Source organism: Saccopteryx leptura, chromosome X (genome assembly GCF_036850995.1).
Source record: "Saccopteryx leptura isolate mSacLep1 chromosome X, mSacLep1_pri_phased_curated, whole genome shotgun sequence".
NCBI lineage: Eukaryota > Metazoa > Chordata > Mammalia > Chiroptera > Emballonuridae > Saccopteryx > Saccopteryx leptura.
This window is the reverse complement of record NC_089516.1, coordinates 32,831,124-32,850,646: the sequence shown is the minus strand read 5'-3', so window position 1 is coordinate 32,850,646 and position 19,523 is coordinate 32,831,124.

Below are 19,523 nucleotides of genomic sequence, written 5' to 3'. Positions count from 1 at the left end.
AGGCAGCACCTGATGCAATGCTTCTGTTCACACCATTTTTTCCCCTGAGTACTCTCAGCCATTTCTTTCCTCAGAAACCTGGTTCCTAGCAGGAAGGTAAGGTCCTGGATGAAACTGAAGAAAGCTAGGGTTTTTCTGTGGGATACCTTTTCCTTTATTCCTTCTTTGTACCTCTCTGCCTATTAGTGCCGTTATGTTCTCTTTCTCCCTCCTTCCCATACAAGTTACTTTCAGGGTAGTTTCTAATACATTTATTTATACTAAAATGTAAATGACTGAAAAGAAACCAATGTATTAATGTATATCAAGGAAAGGCATAATTTGTACCTCTCTGCCTATTGGTGCCGTTATGTTCTCTTTCTCCCTCCTTCCCATACAATTTACTTTCAGGGTAGTTTCTAATACATTTATTTATACTAAAATGTAAGTGACTGGCCCTTCTTAGTCCCATGAAACTGCACACAAACTGTGCCCTTTCTGCCTCGTGGCAGAGGGGTGCCACTTGTCTCCCTGCCAGACTGATGTTGATGTGACGTCAGTGCTGGTTTCTGCCTGCTGGGGCTGGAGACATCTTCACTGAACTTCCTGCCTGAGTCCTCCCTGATAAGAAAGAATTGCTGAAGTGAAACAAAGAAAACAAAACAAAATAAAACAAAAACAGACCCCCCCCCACTCTGTTCTTTAGTTATTCAGGTCTTTCCATATATCTGGTGGATTTCCTCCCCCTTTCTCCTACGTGAACTTGTGACTGGAGCGCTCTCCGTGGTCCAGAGGCCGATCCTGGTGTCCTGAAGCAATCTGGGCCCCAGAAGAACTCGGGATTGAACCGGCCTCCTTGCACTTCCCAGCGTCCCAGACCAATCCTGCTTCCCTGCCGAGGAGTCATTGGCTATGACAGCTGCCTTGGCTTAGGCAAGACTTTTTTTTTAATGAAAAAGAGAAAAGAAACAGAAAAAGAAAATAAATTAAAAAAAAGGTGAAAACTCTGCTTTGAGTCTGAAATTACCCGCAAAGTCACCCTTTCCAGTGCTCACAGACACAACGTGCTCTGCCTCCGCTCTCAGCAAACCATATGCTGCGGCTGCTGCTGGCCGCGTCCTGGGGGATGGCTCTTTTCCCTTCAGCAAGCCTCCAGAAATGTCACAGAAATTTATATGCTTATTCACAGAGCCGATAAAGCAGAAAACTGGCGTTTCAGCTATTTTTGTTTTGCTTTGCAGATGGAGAGTAAGAGGCATAAATCTCTCTCTCATTGGACTCTGTGCCCCATCCCATTATGCATCAGATGCTGCTCAGCCCATGGGGGTGATTCTCCAGAGTTTGGGACCCACCCTTCCCATGCCACCACCCCTCCCATGCTCCCACCTGTGTTAATGGCCTGACTGAAGAAAAGATCAAATCTCAAGCAATGCTTATTCTCCCTTGGGGTGCAAGACACCAAGGATCCCGTCACCCTGGGTCTTCAATAGCGATTATCCCGGAGGGGGAAAACCCACTACGGCATGCTGCTCTTTCTGTGATATCTGCCCCTCTGTAGGGGCGTGTGGGACATGGTATGACCGGTTCCACTCTACGTACAGATCCCTGGCAGTAGGCCTCCCAAATTAATGATGTTTTGATTAATATTGATTTGTGACTTAGATTTAAGGATCCCTATGTCTTCCTGTTTCCCCCAAATCAGCTCTGGACCCCACAGGAACATTGCTGTGAGCAAACAGGGAGGGGACAACAAGGAGAACTTCTGTCACCTTCACTAACCACTGATGTCCCTTTGGTGAGGGCAGACCCTTCCCCCTCACCAATGAAGCTCACATAGGCTGAGCTTCCAGGGTCAGTAAATTCCTACCTTGCCAGGCATCCAAGAAATTGGGTATAACATCCCAATTTTAGGAAGAGCAGGAGGAAGAGCAAAGTGGATAATTCTACCCCAAGCCCCGTTCTTGGAATAAGTATCCTTGCCTATTGGCTTTACACTCAAGACATTAAAAATCCAACTACTTCTTCCCATCTCCACTTCTACCTCCCTGATCTGAGCTGCTCTCATCTCCCTGCTGATCCATGACCTCTATAGTCTGTGTCCAACATAGTAGAAAGAAGGATCCTTAAACCTAATATGTGTCCCTCTCTATTCAGAGCTTTCCTGTGATACCGCATTTTTCTCAGAGTAAAAGCCAGACTCCTTATATATACCCTGCAAGGCCCTCTGGGATATGAATCCTGTGACTGCCTGGCCTTGCCTCCTCCTTCTCTCCCTCTAACCTGTTCTGCTCCAGCCACACTGGCTTCCTCGTGTGTTTCTAACAAACCAGCTGTGTTCCTGCTTTAGGACCTTTGTACTGGCTATTCCCACTGTGGTGAATGCTTTTACCTCAGCTATTTGTAAGGCTTGCTCTTGCTCCCTTCAGGTCTCTGCTCCAATGCTACCCCATTAGAGCAGCCCTCCTTGACCATTTGACTTAAAATCTTAGGCCCACCCTATCCCTATCTTTCTCTCCCATGTTCTGCCTTAATTTTCTCCATAGCACTTACCGCCCTTTGACATATATTTATTAGCTTGTTTTATTAAAGATTTAAAATGGATTTTTAGAAAGAGAGAGGAAGGGGGGGAGAGAGAGAGAGAGAAAGAGAGAGAGAGAGAGAGAGAGAGAGAGAGAGAGAGAGAGAGAGAAAGAGAGAGATCAATTTGTTGTTCCACTTACTTACTTATGCATTCATTGCCTGATTCTTGTATGTGCTCTGACCGGGATTTAACCCATAACCTTGGTGTATTGGGATGATGCTCTAACCAGCTGAACTACCTGGCCAGGGCTGGCTTGTTTGTTTACTATCTATTTCCTCCACTAGAACACAGGCTCTGGGAGGGCAGGGGCTATACCTAGTTTGTTCACTACTACAGTGTCTACAATAGGGTCTTGCCCCTAGTAGGTAGTCATTACATTTTGAATAAATGGACAGATTCAAGTCCTAACTCTTGAGGCAAGAAATACAACAACATCGTAATTTGTTTAAATCAGGGATTAGCAAACCTTTTATGCAAAGGGACAGATAATATATTTTAGGCTTTGTGGGCCATACAATCTCTGTTACAACTACTCAACTCTGCTGTTGCAGTGCAAAAGCAGCTTCAGCGCAAAAGCAGCTTCAGCTAATATTGAAACAGATGGGCATGGTTGTATTCCAATAAAACTTTATTTATTAAAGTAAGTGGCAGGCCAGATTTGGCCTACAAGCCATATTTTGCCAACTCCCGGTTTAGTGACAAAAATGTCCTCTAAAATAAAAATTGTGGTTTCTACTTTCTGGTTCAAGCATTTGAAGCACAGAGAAGTTGAAGGCCTGGAGAAGCAAAGGCAGGCAGGGTACCCAGGTTACCTGATTTTCACTTAGGAGTCAGTTTACCTAAGTTGCCTTCCTGTGGGCCACTTGGGGAAGGCTGGCGGGGACTCTAACTTAGAGCTCAGCTGAGAGGTTTCCATTAACATCATAAGAAGCTCATATTAAGCGCTAATTGCATTAGGTGCTAATTGCACATGGTGTTATGTGTTGGTGTTATTGGCCTTAAATTGCTATTATGTGATGGAGGGGGAAAGGAGAGGCTGAAGAACTGGGACAGAATCCAGGGGCCAAGAAATCAAGGTTGTTGCAGGTTGGGTCTAGAAAATCTAGGAAGCAGACTCTGAGTTAAAAGTGCAAGACAGTACAATTAAGGAAGGCCCTTGGGGTTGACCCCTGTGGAAGGGAGGAGAAGGAAGCAAGAATGGGCAGAAGGAGAAGTTGTTCTGCAATGCAGGCCCAAGGACAGCCTCAGCTGACACCAGCAGAGCTCTGGAGCTAGGGTGTGGCCCCGTGGAGAGATCTTAAGTTGGGCCAAGATGGCCAGGCCTCCCTAGCCCCTCATTGATCAGTCATTGATAGAGGCTATATTAGGAAGAAGCATGACCTTAGGTGAGATGCCCACCCCGAAGGGCCGACAGCCAAGGGTTATTTGCTGACATTACTCCCAGCAGCTGGGGCAGTGAGTCCTTCCTTCCTGAGAAGGGTTTTGGTCAGTATACCCTGGAAACCACCATAGGGGTAGGAGAGAAAAAGCAGAAGAGCTAATGGGAAAATAGGGGGGCAAGAAAAATTAACCACACAGACCAAAGCCAGAGCCAGGGTAATCAAGGGATTGTGCATCTGAAGTGGAATTGCTCTATCCTCATATCTTTACCTGTTAGGATTAGGCTTGTCAATGAGTGATTGAAAATACAAAATAACTGTGGCTTAAACACAATAGAAATATATAGTTTAGTAAATGAAGTTGGAGTTAAACAGCCCATGGCTGTTCAAGCATTTTATAAAGTTGTCAGAGACCCAGGCTTCTTCCATCTTGTTGCTTACCCTCTTCAGCACATGAGTGCAGTTCATGGTTCAGGATAGCTGCATAGGCTCCAGCCATTACTTCTGTAGTTCAACAACCAACAGGAAGGAGGCGCGATAAAGAAAGGTATGGATCTTCCATTGAAGGATACTTCCTGGAAGTCACACAGTGCACCTTAATCTCATTGACCAGCAAACTTGTCACATGGCCATATCTACCTGCAAAGGAGTCTGGGTAATGCAGTTTTTATTTTAGATGTCCTATTCTCAACCCCAAATCAAGAAAAAGTGGAGAACAGATATTGGAGAAGGATTAGCACTGCCCATTTCAACTTGACAATCTCTTCATCTTTAAAGATCAACTCTTGGGAAAACCTTCAAGATCCTGTACCCCAACACCCTGCCCCAGGTACATCTGTTGCCCCTCACTCTGTCATTCTTTAGCACTTTCATTGGGATTTATCTGTTTCTGTATCTGACTTCCTCCACTGAACCAAGAACTCCCCGAGGGTGGGGACCTTGTGCTGTTCAACGTCTATCTCCAGCATACAGCACTGAGCCTGCTGGTGCACAGTAGATTCTCAATAAATGCTTATTGAACAAATTCCTGAAGAAACCTAATATGAATATTAGTAAATGTTGCATTTCACACCTCCATTCACTTTTAAAGGTGCTAACTAATAACTTTCATAATAATTAAAATTGATATATGTATAATAAAGAGTCCTAAGGAACCCTTGCTGTCTGAAAAAAATAATGACAGGGGATAGGTCATTACTGATGGGTGAATCTTTTCTCATTTTTCTCAAAGCTCAGTTAAATATAGAATGTGATTGGAGTGTTATTGTGTGCCATGTTGTTAACAGAATTACAAGTTTAAGCTGGAGATTTTTGCTCATTTGTATCAAAAAGACTTTGGTGAAAGCCTTGAATGATGCCACTACTGCATGTGGGAGGCAAAGACTGAGTCAGCCCAACCGCAAACATGCCCCTGACCCCAAAGCCTCTGGGACACACACTTTTCAGTCAATAAGGGTTGGAGTCACTCTGCTGCGTCTCAAGGGAAAGGATGGGGTGGCTTGTGGGTTCTGAGGGTGAGGGCCATGGGGGGAGATCATTCTTCATGTTGCAGACACAGTTGGTGCCTCGTCTAGATCCCGTTTACCCGAGAGTTGTACCTGTTTGTTGGCTGGAGTCAGCATTGACTATCATCAGCTCACAGCTGCCTCTTTCTCAGGGGTACTGCTCTTGGTCAATGGGCTCCACTTTACCCGGAAGTATCTGGGAGGCTATATCCCACCTGAGGGTGAAGGAGAGGCATAGCCAACAATCTCTGATAGGGCTCCAAAAGCCTGGGTTCTTTGCTTTAAGGGGAGGGGACCACTCTGTGGTGACTTTTCTGCTCCAGAGTACCCTGTGGGATCAGGCTGAGATATGGTGCCCAACCTGTCCCAGTTTTCTTGGGAATGCTCATTTTAGCACTGGAAGACCATGTTCTGGGCAAAGTAGGATGACAGTTGGTCGGCCTCACCTTCTGCTGAACCCAAATCTCTGTTTTGCTGTTTGTCTCTGCCATCCCGCTTCCCTCCCTCTCCTGTAAGTTCCTCCAGAGAGCCCACCCTCAATAAATCACACACACAAGCATCTCATTCCAGCCTCTGCTTCTAGGGGACTGGCCCTTTCCGGTGTTCCCTCCTCTCTGAATGCAGGCCGGGTCTCACCAGGGCTCTTCTCTGTGGGTGAGGGGCTCCTGTCATAACCCATGAACTTTACAGCTACACTTAGCTTTCAGGTGTTCTGATGACTCAGCACAGATGGAAGTAATCACTCTGCTGCTCTTTTTAGTTGCTACTTGTGGTTGTCCCTATGTTTCAGTGTGTATTCTTTACCCTTAGCGTTCTTTACCCTTGGCAGGCACTGCACTTTTGGCTCATTTCTCCTGCTATTGTCCTTTGATCTGAAACTAAGGCTGTTCCTTTCAGGCCACTGCTGGTTTCTAGAGGATCAGACCCTTTTCCTTCTGAGAGGTGGCACAGTGTGGAGTAAAGAACCAGCTGGCTTCTAGCACTGGCCCAAGGTAAATCTGTTTGTTGATCTTAGAAAAATGGCTCATTGGGTTATTGGAGAGGTCATAAAGCACTTATCCTAGTGGCTGGCCTGACCCAGTACTCAGTAGAGGTACTTCTTCTGAGCCTTTGGTCTCAGGTTCCCCCATATGAGAAGAGGTGGCTAGCTTGGATGTTTGTTCTTTAAGGCCACATCACTTCCACGTATCTATATTCAGTCCCTGTGGATGTCAAGCAGAGACTGTTGTCTTGGCTCCTTTGCTTGCTCAGTCTTATGGCTTGCCCCGATCTCTTGGAGCTTTCTGTGGGCCAGGTTCTCCTCTATGCTCTCCTGGGCTATTGCAGACCCCTAACTGGTTCTCTATCCTCAGGTTTTTCTCCTGCATATCTTCCCCAAATATCACTCTGTATATACTCCCCTCTTTAAGACCTTTCAACAGCTGCCAATTAGGGACAAATTAAAGCCCAGATGTATTGGTTTGCTGCTAGTCTCCCACCATCCAGAGCTAGCTCCAGGAGTGGCCCCCTTGCATAGGTCATGCCACGACTTCTCCTATCACCTCTTCAGATTTGGGCCCTTCTGGATGAGAGGCCGAATGGGACATTCAGAAAGATACTCAATTCTGGGAAGTTTGAGCTTGTCTCAAGGACAGAAAATACCTGTTGTTCCGCTGCTGGGGAGAAACACCCCTCTACCCCCTTTCATGTCACTTACCTGCTCATTTTTAGGACACTCAGCTCAGAGAAAGGTCCAAGGCTTGGGATTCATCCTATCAATCTCAGGACAAATACCCAAATGAGCTGGGTCTGCAGTAGGAGAATGAATTAGAATGGAAACTTGTAAAGCCCTCAGCAGTTTTTTTTGGTCCAGTTCTGGGCTGTGGTAGAGGAGGGTGGTGAGAGGAAAAAAAGAGTGTCCCTAAGGAGCTGGGGGAGGAATGGAGGGCTAAATGGATGCAGATGAGCTGGCACAGCATGGTCAGCTCAGGGAGCAGGCAGTGCTGCAATGAATAGAGACGGGCTGGTTCTGCATGTCAGGAGCACAGATGGGTTAAACATGGGTTAACAGGGACGGAGTCACCATTCATCCTCCCCTAGGAGGGGAGGACTCAGTCTGCCACCTCAGCCATGGAGAAAAAGCCATTTTGATGGTTGGATCTGAGCCACACTGTACATCAGCCGCTGGCCTGGGAGCCCCGTTACGGTTGTGTGGCTGTCAGTCCTCCCTGGGTGGGGAAGTGATAATAGAGAGCTGTCTGCAGGCTCTTCAGCAACTCCTCTCTCTTCCCACAGTCAAACTTCAGAGTCTGTTGGGGTTGCAGAGGGCGCTCAGGGCTTGACTCCTCCAGAACCATCCTCCCCCGTCTGGGGAGCTGGACGCATGGAAACAACAGCTGAACTAGAGACAGGGCGGTTTTATTCAATGCTGGTTAGATTGATCCTGACCTGAGAGGGCTTTTCCTGAGGCTCTGTGCCCTCTTGTGTTGCAAGTCATGGGAAGCCTTTTCCATTGGGTCTTGATGCAGTCACCTGTGGGCAAAGCTGCCATGTTTCACAGCTTCAGGGAAGGCGAATCTTATAAAATACAATGTGAATGGTGTCTCCAAGTGCAATGTGGCAGCTCTGACCATTGGTAAGCTGTTCCTTTGGGCATGTTCTCTGCACAAGAAAGTCAACACGTTACTTTAAAGGAGTCAGCTGGCCTTGAGGTCCTACTCTGGTCTAGCTTGTACAAAATTATAAAACAGGAGCCTGACCTGTGCTGGTGCAGTGGAGAAAGCATCGATCTGGAATGCTGAGGTTGCTGGTTTGAACCCCCCAGGCTTGCCTGGTCAAGGTGCATATGGGAGTTGATGCTTCCTGCTCCTCCACCTTATCTCTTTCTTTTTTCCTCTCTCTCTAAAAATGAATAAATAAAAAAACCCAATTATAAAACAGGAGACATTTCCAGCTTCTTCCCCTCCTGGCTTGTCCCCACCAGGGTGAAAGGGTACACAGCATTGCTTATGCTCATTGTGTATAATACAAATATAACAATAGTCTAAAGGGGTACTTCACATTAGAACCACAGTAGGAAGACAGTCTGTCTTCTGAAAAAAAAAAGTATATATAGTTACTACTCAATTAATACAGGAATAAATGTATACATCAAATTCAGAGTAATCAACAGTGCATTGTGCTCTCTAATTCCAACTACTCTTTTTAATGATCTTTATAACTAAGGTCTTTCTCCCCCTAAGCCCACATAACCCAAAGGAGCCTCTTTGTTAGATCTTTTTTTATAGGTTTCCCAGAGAGATATTGAGGACTGAGAGGGTCTTCTCAGAGGGTTTTGATTGATTAATATTGTCTGCCAGATGCTTGACAGAGAGACTCAGGGACATGTGCTGTATAAGTTCCATCCCTATCTAGAGAGGCTGTATGTGCCTGACTTGCTCACTTGCTTCAACCCATGCTCAAATGCCCTATAGACTCAGTCATTTGTGGGTGATGTCTAAGGAAGTCTGTCTTTTCAAGAATTGAGCAGATTGACTTTTCCCTTCAGTAGTCCAACAGCCCCTCCTCTAACCTGAGTACTTGATTTCCGACTGTGATCAGTCAATCCACTGCTCTAAAGTAGGAAGGGATAGTTTACTTTCCTTTGAGGGTTTGAGTAAGTCCTTATCTGATGAGAGCAAAGTGAAAAGTGGACATTCCATTGGAGGGATGCAGAGATACAATGATACTTCCTGTGAAATACCATGAACAGAGACCCCACTACAACCCCTCATTACTGCAGTAACTTAGAGTCTATCTCAGAGCAATAATTTTATGTCTGATATTCAGTATGTTACAACAGTGGTGATCAATAGATTAATTTGAGCTGAGAATTTAATGGTTGACAATGGCTTTCATGTGATAGCTTGGACAGAGAGCATTATGTTCAATGTGCCTTAACTTTCACTTTTTGAAACAAAATTAATATAGATTTTATTCAAATATAAGATAATGATGAAAAATGCACAAATCATAAGTATACACATGATAGATGTTCACAAACTGAACACACCAATGTAACCACACCTGAATCAAGAAACAGACCATGGGGACTGACACCAAGATGGTAGGGTAGGAGTTTTCTATCATCTTCTCAAAGAACACAGATTTTGACAATCACTTACAGATGAGATTGCCTTTGTGGAAGCCTGGGGATACAGCAAAGTTTTAGCACACTGTTGGAGTAAAATATATATTTTGAAATTGGATGCATTGAAGAGGTTATGAGGAGCAGTTTCATTTTACTTGAATCACCCTTATCCCAAGGTGGTACAACTCAGTGACAAGAGAGAGAGCCCCTTGGCCCATGATTTCTTCTATAGGGGAAGTCAGAATATGTGAGTAAACACCTGGTTTCCCTGGATGTGTGGGGTACTGCCAAAGAAACCCACTTTTTCTTGCCCCATTCAGAATACTGAGGTTAGCAGCATGACCAAGGGAGGAGATGGAACAGCAGCTAAAGATCAGAAGGTATAAAAGGGATGCTAATTCTCTAACCATTTCACAGACTCTATTAGGGAGCCCATCCATGAGCCACTGGGGACACCTCACCTGCAGATCTCTTCAATAAGTCCACAGGCATCCCCAATGCTCCATGTACCTCAGGCACACACCTCCCCATGACCAGGTCCTTGTGTATCCTCCCAAGGACAGTAAGTGTGAATTTTTGCAGATGCTTAGGGAACATCCACAGAAAGCCAGTCTAACTCTTTAAGACTGGGAGGATACACAAATTTGAGCATTCAGCACCACCCTAGGGAAAGCAAAGAGGAACCTGTCAACACTTGGCCTGGCTTTGTAAGATTGAGAGAAGGCTTGCAATGATAAGAATCCCCATACCAAAGAGAGAATAAGAAGTGTAGAGAAGGTGTATCCATAGAGGTTTAAGAAAGCCTCAGAATCACTAGCAAGGCTGACAGAAGGTATTTCTCTCTCCTAGCCAGTCAGTAAAGATTGGAAGATATAACTGTTGGTTCAAATGTGAAGAAATGCAAGACTTCAAGAAACATTAAAAACATTAATAAAGAAAACATGACACCAATAAAGGTACACAATAATATTCTAGTAACAGATTCAAAGAAATAAAGATCTGCTATTTGCCTGATGATGAATTAGAAGTAGTTGTATTAAGGAAGCTCAGTGAACTACAAGAAAACACAGCAAAGCAATTCAACAAAATCAGGAAAACAATGGGTGATAAGCACACAACACAATCAACAGTTCAAATGCTATAGAAATGTTTACCTGAAACCAATGTACTCTTATTGATCAGTGCCACCCCATTAAATTTAATTTTCTAAATAAAATTTAAAAATATCAGAAAAACAATACATTAACAAAATGAGTTTAACAGTGATATAGCAATCAAAAGAAGAACCAAAAAGAAATGTTGAAGCTGAAGAATACAATGAATGAAATAAAAAATGCAATAAAGAACATCAATAAAAGACTTAATCAAGGACCCATGAACTTCGAAATAGGTCATTTGAAATTATCCAGTTAGAAAAGAACAAAGAAAAAAACAATAAAAAAAAGGAATGAAGAAAGATGTTCCATGCAAATGGAAACTTAAAGAAAGCTGGAGTAGCTATACAGACTAAATAGACTTAAAACAAAGACTATAATAAGAGATACAGAGGGGCATTACATAATGTTAAAGGGGTCAATCTAACAAGATTTTTGTAAATATTTATGCAACCAACATAGGAACACCTAAATATATAAAGCAAACATTAACAAATCTAAATAAAGAAATAAACAGCAATACAATACTAGTAAGAGACTTTAATACCCCACTTACATCAATGGATACATCCTAGACAGAAAGTCAATAAGAAAATATTGGCCTTAAATGACACATTAGACCAGATTGACTTAACAGATATTTACAAAATATTTCATCCAAAAACAACAGAATACACATTATTCTCAACTATGCATGAAACATTTTCCAAAATACATAATATGTTAGGCCACAAAATAATTCTTTAATTTACAAGAGTTGAAACCATGTCAAACATCTTTACCAACCACACTGGTATGAAACTAGAAATTAATTACACAAAAAAACTGAAAAAATTCACACACATTAAATGACATGCTACTGAGCAATGAATGGGTCAAAAAAGAAATTAAAAGAGAAATAAAAATGTAACTGAAACAAATGAAAATGGAAATGCAACATATGAAAATTTATGAGATACAGCAAAAACAACTCTAAGAGAAGTTCACAGAGGTAAATGCTTACCTCAAGAAATAAAAAAAGTCTCAAATAAACAACTTCAGAACTCAAGGAACTAGACAAAGATGAACAAATGAAACACAAAGTTACTAGAAGGGAGGGAATATCAAATATTAGAGCAAAAATAAATGAAATAGAGACTTAAAAGACAATAGAAAAATCAATGAAATTAAGAGGTGGTTCTTTGAAAACATAAACAAAACTGACAAACCATTAGCTAGACTCACCAAGAAAAATAAGAGAGAACTCAAGTGAATAAAATAAAAAAAAAATGTAAGAGAAGATGTTACAACTGATAGTACAGAAATGCTAAGGACCATAAGAGTCTACTTTGAAAAATTATATACAACCTAGAAGAAATGGATAAATTCTTACAAACATACAACCTACCAAGACTGAATCATGATGACATATAAAATCTAAACAGACTGATTAGTAGTAAAGAGATTGAATTAGTAATTGAAAACATCCCAAAAAACAAAAGTCTCGGACCAGGCAGCTTCATTGGTGAATTCTAACAACATTTAAAGAAGAATTAATACCAATCTGTCTTAACCCGTGCCCCCTCCCCCATAAAAGAAGAGGAAACTCTTCCAAACTCATATTGCAAGGACAGCATTACCCTGGTACCAAAACCACACAAGGACATTACAGGAAGATAAAAATTAAAAGCCAATATTCCCGATGAAAATAGATGTAAAAGTCCTCAAAGAAGTTCTAGCAAACAGAATTTAAGAACACTTTACAAGGATCATCCACCATGGTCAAGTGAAATTTACTGCAAGGATGCAAGATGATTCAACATCTGCAAATCAGTCAATATGATACATCATATTGACACAATCAAGGATAAAAATCATATGATCATCTCAATAGATGCAGAAAAAGCATTTGGCAAAATTCAACATGTATTTATGATAAACAAAAAAGCTTTTTAACGCTTGTGTGTAGTGGGAATGTACCTCAATGTAACAAAGGCCATATGTGACAAATGCACAGCTAACACCATACTCAGTGATGAAAAGCTAAAAGCTTTTCCTTTAAGATTGAGAACAAGACAAGGACACACACTCATGTCACTTTCATTCAACGTATTATTTGAAGTCTTAGCCAGAGAAATTAGGCAAGAAAAAGAAATAAAAGGCATCCAAGTTGAAAAGGAAGACGTAAAACTCTCACTTTGTGCAGATGACATGATATTATATATAGAAAACCCTAAACTCCCCCCCCCAAAAAAAAAACTGTTAGAACTAATAAACAAATTCCGTTAAGTTGCAGGATACAAAATCAGCACACAAGACTCTACTGGCACCCCCATCAAAAAAAAATTCACTGCATTTCTATACACCAACTATCAGAAAGAGAAATTAAGAAAATAATCTATTTACAATTTCATCAAAATAATAAAAAATACCCTTAAGAATAAATTTACCAAAGAGGTAAAAAAATGTATATGTTGAAAATTACAAGAAAGTAAAGAAGACACAAATAAATGGAAAGATAAAGGCCCTGGCTGGTTGCTTAGTTGTAGAGCACCAGCTTGGCATGTGGAAGTCCCTGGTTCGATTCCTGATCAATGGAGCAGTGGTCCAGACAGGCAGAACATCGCCTAGTAGGGGGCTTGCCAGGTGGATCCTGGTCGGGGTGCATGCAGAAGTCTGTCTCTGCCTCCCCACTTCTCGCTTAACAATACTCCTAATTAAAAAGATATACTAAGATTATGGATTACAAGAATTAATATTGTTAAAATGTCCATACTTCAAGTGATGAGACAGATTCAATGCAATCACCATAAAAACTTTTGGTATATTTTTCACAGAAATAGAAAAATAATTTTAAAATTCATATGAAACCACAAAATCTTGAGAATGAAGAACAAAGCGGGAGACATCACACTTCCAAATCTCAAAATATATTATGGAGCTATAGTAATCACAATAGTTTGGTACTGGCATAAAAACAGACACATAGATCAATGGAACAGAATAGAAAGCACAGAATTAAACCCACATATATAGGGTCAAATAATCTTTGAAAAGGGGCACCAAGAACACACAATGAGACAACAATAGTTTCTTCAGTAAATGGTATTGAGAAAATTGGATATCCACACGAAAAAGAATGAAACTGGACCCCATCTTACACCATTCACTAAAATTAACTGAACATGGATTAATAACTTAAATGTAAGACTTGAAACCATAAAATCCCTAGAAGAAAATATAGGGGAAAACTCCTTGATATTGGTCTTGCCAATGAGTTTTTGGATAAGACACTAAAAGCATAAAAGAGAAATAAGGAAGGGAGACCACATTAATCTAAAAGTTTCTACACAGCAAGGGAAACAAACAATCAACAAAATGAAAAGGCAACCTATGGAATGGGAGAAAACCTTTGCAAACCGTATATCTGATAAAGGATTACTATCTGAAATATAAGGAACATGTACAACTCAATACCAAAGAAACAAAACAAAACAAAAAAACTTCAAATAACCTGAAATAAAAATGAGCGAAGGACTGCATAGATTTTTTTTTCAAAGAACCCATACATATGGCTAGCAGGTATATTAGTGCTGCACATCACTAATCATCAGGGAAATTTAAATCAAAACCACAATGAGGTATCACCTCACATCTGTTAGGATGGCTTTACTCAAAAGCATAAGAAATAACAAGTGTTGGCAAGGATATGGAGAGAAGAGAACCCTCTTACACTGATGGGGATGCTAATGGTATAGTCACTATGGGCAACAGTACGGAATTTCCTCAAAAAATAAAAACATAGAATTACTGTATTATCCAGATATCTCACTTCTGAGTGTATATACTAAGTTATAGAAATCAGTATCTCTTTTAAAATGTTTTATTTATTGAATTTAGAGAAGAGAGAGAGAGAGAGAGAGAGAGAGAGAGAGAGAGAGAGAGAGAAAGAGAGAAGGGGGGAGGAATGGGAAGCATCAATTAGTAGTAGTTGCTTCTCATATGTGTCCTGATGGGGCAGGGTTTCGAACCAGCTACCTCAGCATTCCAGGTTGATGCTTTATCCACTGCGCCACCACAGGTCAGGTGAAATCAGTATCTCAAAGAGATATCTCTGTTCCCATGTTCACTGCAGCATTAGTTGCAACAGCCAAGGTATGGGAATAACCTGAGTGTGTGAATGGAAGAATGAATAAAGTGGATGTGGTGTATATATACGATGGATTATCATCCAGCCATGAGAAAGAAGGGAATCTTGCCACTTGCAAAACTGTGTTTGAACCTAGAGGACATTATGCCAGATGAAATAAGTCAAACAGAGAAAGACAATCTCATTTATACGTGCAATATAAAAAGAAAAATGTTGAACCCATAGAGGCAGAGAGTAGATTGGTGATTGCCAGGGACTGTGGTGGAGGTTATGGGTAATGGGGAGATGTTGGTCAAAGGATAGAAAGTTGCAGTTATGTAGGATGAATAAATCTAGAGATCTAATGTGTAGCATGGTGACCATAGTTAACAATACTGTATTGAATACTGGGAATTTGCTAAGAAAGCAGATCTCTAGCACTCTCACCACAAAAAAGGTAACCATATGAGGTCATGGATATGTTAATTAACCTGATGGTAGTAATCATTTCACAATGTAGACATCTATCAAATCATCACATTGTACACTTTAAGTATATACAAATTTATTTGTTCATTATAACTCAATGAAGCTAGATAAATTGAAAAGAAACAGACCATGACCAGCACCTCAGAGATCCTTTATGTCCTTCTAATCCCCATTGGCCTTAGGGGTAAGCATTCTCCTGACTCTTAACACCAGAGCTTATTCTTCCTGTTCTAGAACTTCATATAAATGGAACCATAGCGTATTGGCTCTTTGGTGTCTCGATTCCTTTGCCAGCATGCTGTGTGTGAGCTTCATTCATGCTGTTGCATGTTGTAGCTTGGACATTCTCATTGCAGAATAGTACTCCATTGCACGAACACACCACGATTTACTCATCCATTCTGCCGTTCACCAGCATTGGGGTCATTCTGCAAGTGGGCCTGAGTAAATCGTGCTGGAGCGAATGCTCTTTGTGCACAGCCTTTGGTGAGCACATGGACATGTTGCATTCAGTGTATACTTAAGAGTGGAATTGCTGGGTCATAGGGTATGTCGATATTCAGTTTTAGGTGAACTTTTAAAAATTATTAAAACATTATTTAACATTAAAAACCATCCCAAATACAGAAAAATTATGGGAAGTAATATAAAATACCCAAGAACCTACCACAGAGACTAGACAAATGTTAACCTTCTCCCATATATCCTTTATTTCTCTCACCATATATTTAAAATATACAAACTTCCAAATATAACAAATACCCCATCTCAGCCTCCCTTCATGCTTCCCATCTTCCCTCCCCTCAGGGCACTGACCGTTTAGACCTGTACTATATATGTGTGGATCCATAAGTTATACCACCATTGTTTTGAATGCTTTTATATTTTACAAAGGTGGTCATATCTTTTACATATCTTCTTGTAACTTTTATTAATTCAACATTATTTGTTTGCAATAGCAAAGCAGTAGAAATCTCCTAAATGTATTTATATAGAACACATCATCTGTGCCTTGATGATGTAGGTTTTTTTGTACTTTGACAGGCTAGGGGTGAGAGGTGTGTGTGAGAGAGATTAGATATGTGTATGTGATTGTGTGTATGCGATTGTCTGTATGAGTGTGTAAATGCATATGTATGTGCGTGAGTGTATACGATTGTGGGAGTGCATATGAGTGTGCTGGTGTGTGAGTGTATATGATTGTGTGTCAGTGTGTGTGTGTGTATGTGTGTATGTGTGTGTGACAAAGAGAGAGAGAGAGAGAGAGCTGTTGCTGCTGAGTTCAATTTGTCCTGCACTACCCTTGTGAGGGCCACTTACACTGGAGTCTTGAAACCCCAAGGATGTTAGAGACTGTGAAGGCCAGGCACAGATGCCTGCTCCAACCAGGCCACGTCTAAAAGGGGATTTGTCATGAAGACCCGGAAAGGCCTCACACCAAGCTGTGATCCTCAAGGAGTGGCAAAGGGCAGCCCCAGACCCAGATCCCAGGTGGCAGGGGTTTGTGAACCCCCACTATGTGTTTTGCCATTGCCACATCCCAGTAGAACCCCACATCTGTGCTGCTTTCTGGTTGGATACCTGTGACTCAGGCTCGTGGCTACCTGTCAGTCCAGTCTAGGCTCTGTGGTTGCCACAGGCAAAGCAGGCTTATATGTTAGGCTGCCACCAGCAGTCTCAAGGCACAGGGACCAATTTCAGCCGGGCTCCTTGGAAGCAGAGCTGGAACACATGAGATTGCAGTGACATTCTTGGTCTCAGAGGCTGCATGGGCCTGCACAGTGGGCTTCTCCGGGGCTTTGCCCCTTGGCTTCTGGCTGCTACAGGCTTTCAGTTAAGGACATGCCACCTTTGAGTTCCAATCCCTAGTGAGAACATCTGATGGGTTGTTCTGCAATAAGGGGTTTGCCAGCTTTGGTGGACAGCCCATGCCTCATCCCCTCAGCCTTGGGTGGTGTCTGTCAGGGGTTCTGGTGGGTGGGGCAGCCTATTGACAATTATGTCCAGAATATAATGACTCGCTCTCAATGTTCTCCATGCAGCCACAACGATGGGGCTAGAGGAATGCTGTGTGTCCAAAAATGCAAGGCTTGCATGCATCTTGGCTATCAGGGTGCTCCTTTCTTTTTTTTTTTTTTTTTTTTGTATTTTTCTGAAGCTGGAAATGGGGAGGCAGTCAGACAGACTCCCGCATGCGCCCGACCGGGATCCACCCAGCACGCCCACCAGGGGGCGATGCTCTGCCCACCAGGGGGCAATGTTCTGCCCCTCAGGGGCGTCGCTCTGCCGCGACCAGAGCCACTCTAGCACCTGGGGCAGAGGCCAAGGAGCCATTCCCAGCGCCCGGGTCATCTTTGCTCCAATGGAGCCTTGGCTGCAGGAGGGGAAGAGAGAGACAGAGAGGAAGGAGGGGAGGGGTGGAGAAGCAAATGGGCGCTTCTCCTATGTGCCCTGGCCAGGAATCGAACTTGGGTCCCTCGCACACCAGGCCAACACTCTACCGCTGAGCCAACCGGCCAGGACCAGGGTGCTCCTTTCTTAATGAAGTCTCCAAGTGTGGCAGAAATTGCCTCCCAGGTTCACTCAAATTCCTTTTGCCAGGTCTGTGGGCCCAGCACTAGCTTCAGGGGCCTCTGTTGCCAACAGCTACAACCTTCAGTGGGTTGCCCTCAGACACTAGTGCCTCCCTTGAGGCATGGAGAGCTGGAAATGCCTAGAAATATTCTGTCCCCTTTCCGTCCCCACCTCCACCCTCACCCAGAATATCCATAGCCAGTGACTGGTGTGGAATAAAACCCCCCGGCTCTATTACCTGAAGGCGGGGGGGGGGGGACAGATTCGGGGATGTAAACTGCTCCCCAGCGCCTCTGTGGGATGAAGCTGGGACTTGGAGTTTGCGCCATTGCCTGACATCCTCCAATTATCTGCTCTGCCCTCCCATCCCCAGAACCGAAGGCAGACCTGGCTCCCTTCTCTTTCAACCTGTGAACTTTTCCTCACATTCTACATTTTCTAAGCCTCAATGTCATCATCTGAGACATGGGGACACTAAAAGTATCACATCAGAGGACTTTGTGAGGGTTTAATGAGGTAATGCATCGAAAGCACTTAGCGGACGTATAGTAATCACTTAAATGGCAGCTCCTGGGGTTGTAAACAAAATTAATATAATGTGTGTCTTTTGTGTCTGGCACTTAGGAAATGGCCAATGTGTTTTTATGCCTTTCTTCCCTCTCATCCAGGGCAGCCAGTACAGGTACTTATGGTTAATTTTTAATGCAACAAACAGTCAAAACAGCAAGGACTGATCAGGATGCAATCATCCAACGGCACAAGAATAAAAAGACAAATGCTGAGGAAATGCAAGACGGTGATCACCTCCACGTAACTCATTTCTGGGGTTAATTTAATTTATTTCTTTTTATTTGTACGTTTTCCCCAATAAAAATTTTAATTAAAAATATCCAGACCCTGGGGACTTACGATAAATTTGAGTGCAAAGCTCCTTAGAGAAAATGTCTTGGCTAAATAGATGGAACAGATTATTATTATTTATTATTATTTCCATTCCAAGAAATGGCGAACATTCTTTTGCACTTTTCTTAGTGATTTGTGGCTTCTGCATCTCTGACCCATGCTACAGGGAGAGGAGAGCGATGCCTTTTCGCTTTTAGAGATGCACCGGGTTTGTGCTCAGGGAGTGGAAGTAGCCATGCTGTGCACAGCTGTCTCCTCTCTGCATTTATTACTGCGGCGTGTACCTCCCTGGGGCATCTTCCTTTTCCAAACCAAATAATTCAGACCCTGTTGTTTACCTCTGCAGAGGGATCAAGGTTACACCCATAGTAAAAGGGAGAAAAGCGACCCAGAAGCTTGGCCCTGAGTCCTGCCTTGACTTGGGGGTTGCTGCCAAGTTATTCCCAGCCCTGGGAATTACCTTCCAGGCTTGGGAACACCAGTCCTCTCGGCCGGCCGTAGAGTGATTTATGTGCCCAGGAGACTCCTCTGCTCTTTTCCCATGACTCCTTGTCTGCAGTTCTCTTCCACTCTGGACAGACTGAGTCCCCAAGCTGTGCAGAAGCCAAGTGGGGAAATTGAGGCAGGGGGAGAGAGGGAGAGAATTGAGAGGTGTGTGTCTGGGGGCAGTTGGGAGGCAGTAAGGATGACAGTATGCAGGAGCAAAGGGGATCAAGCAGTGTCTGCCAGGGCTGCCTCTGTGA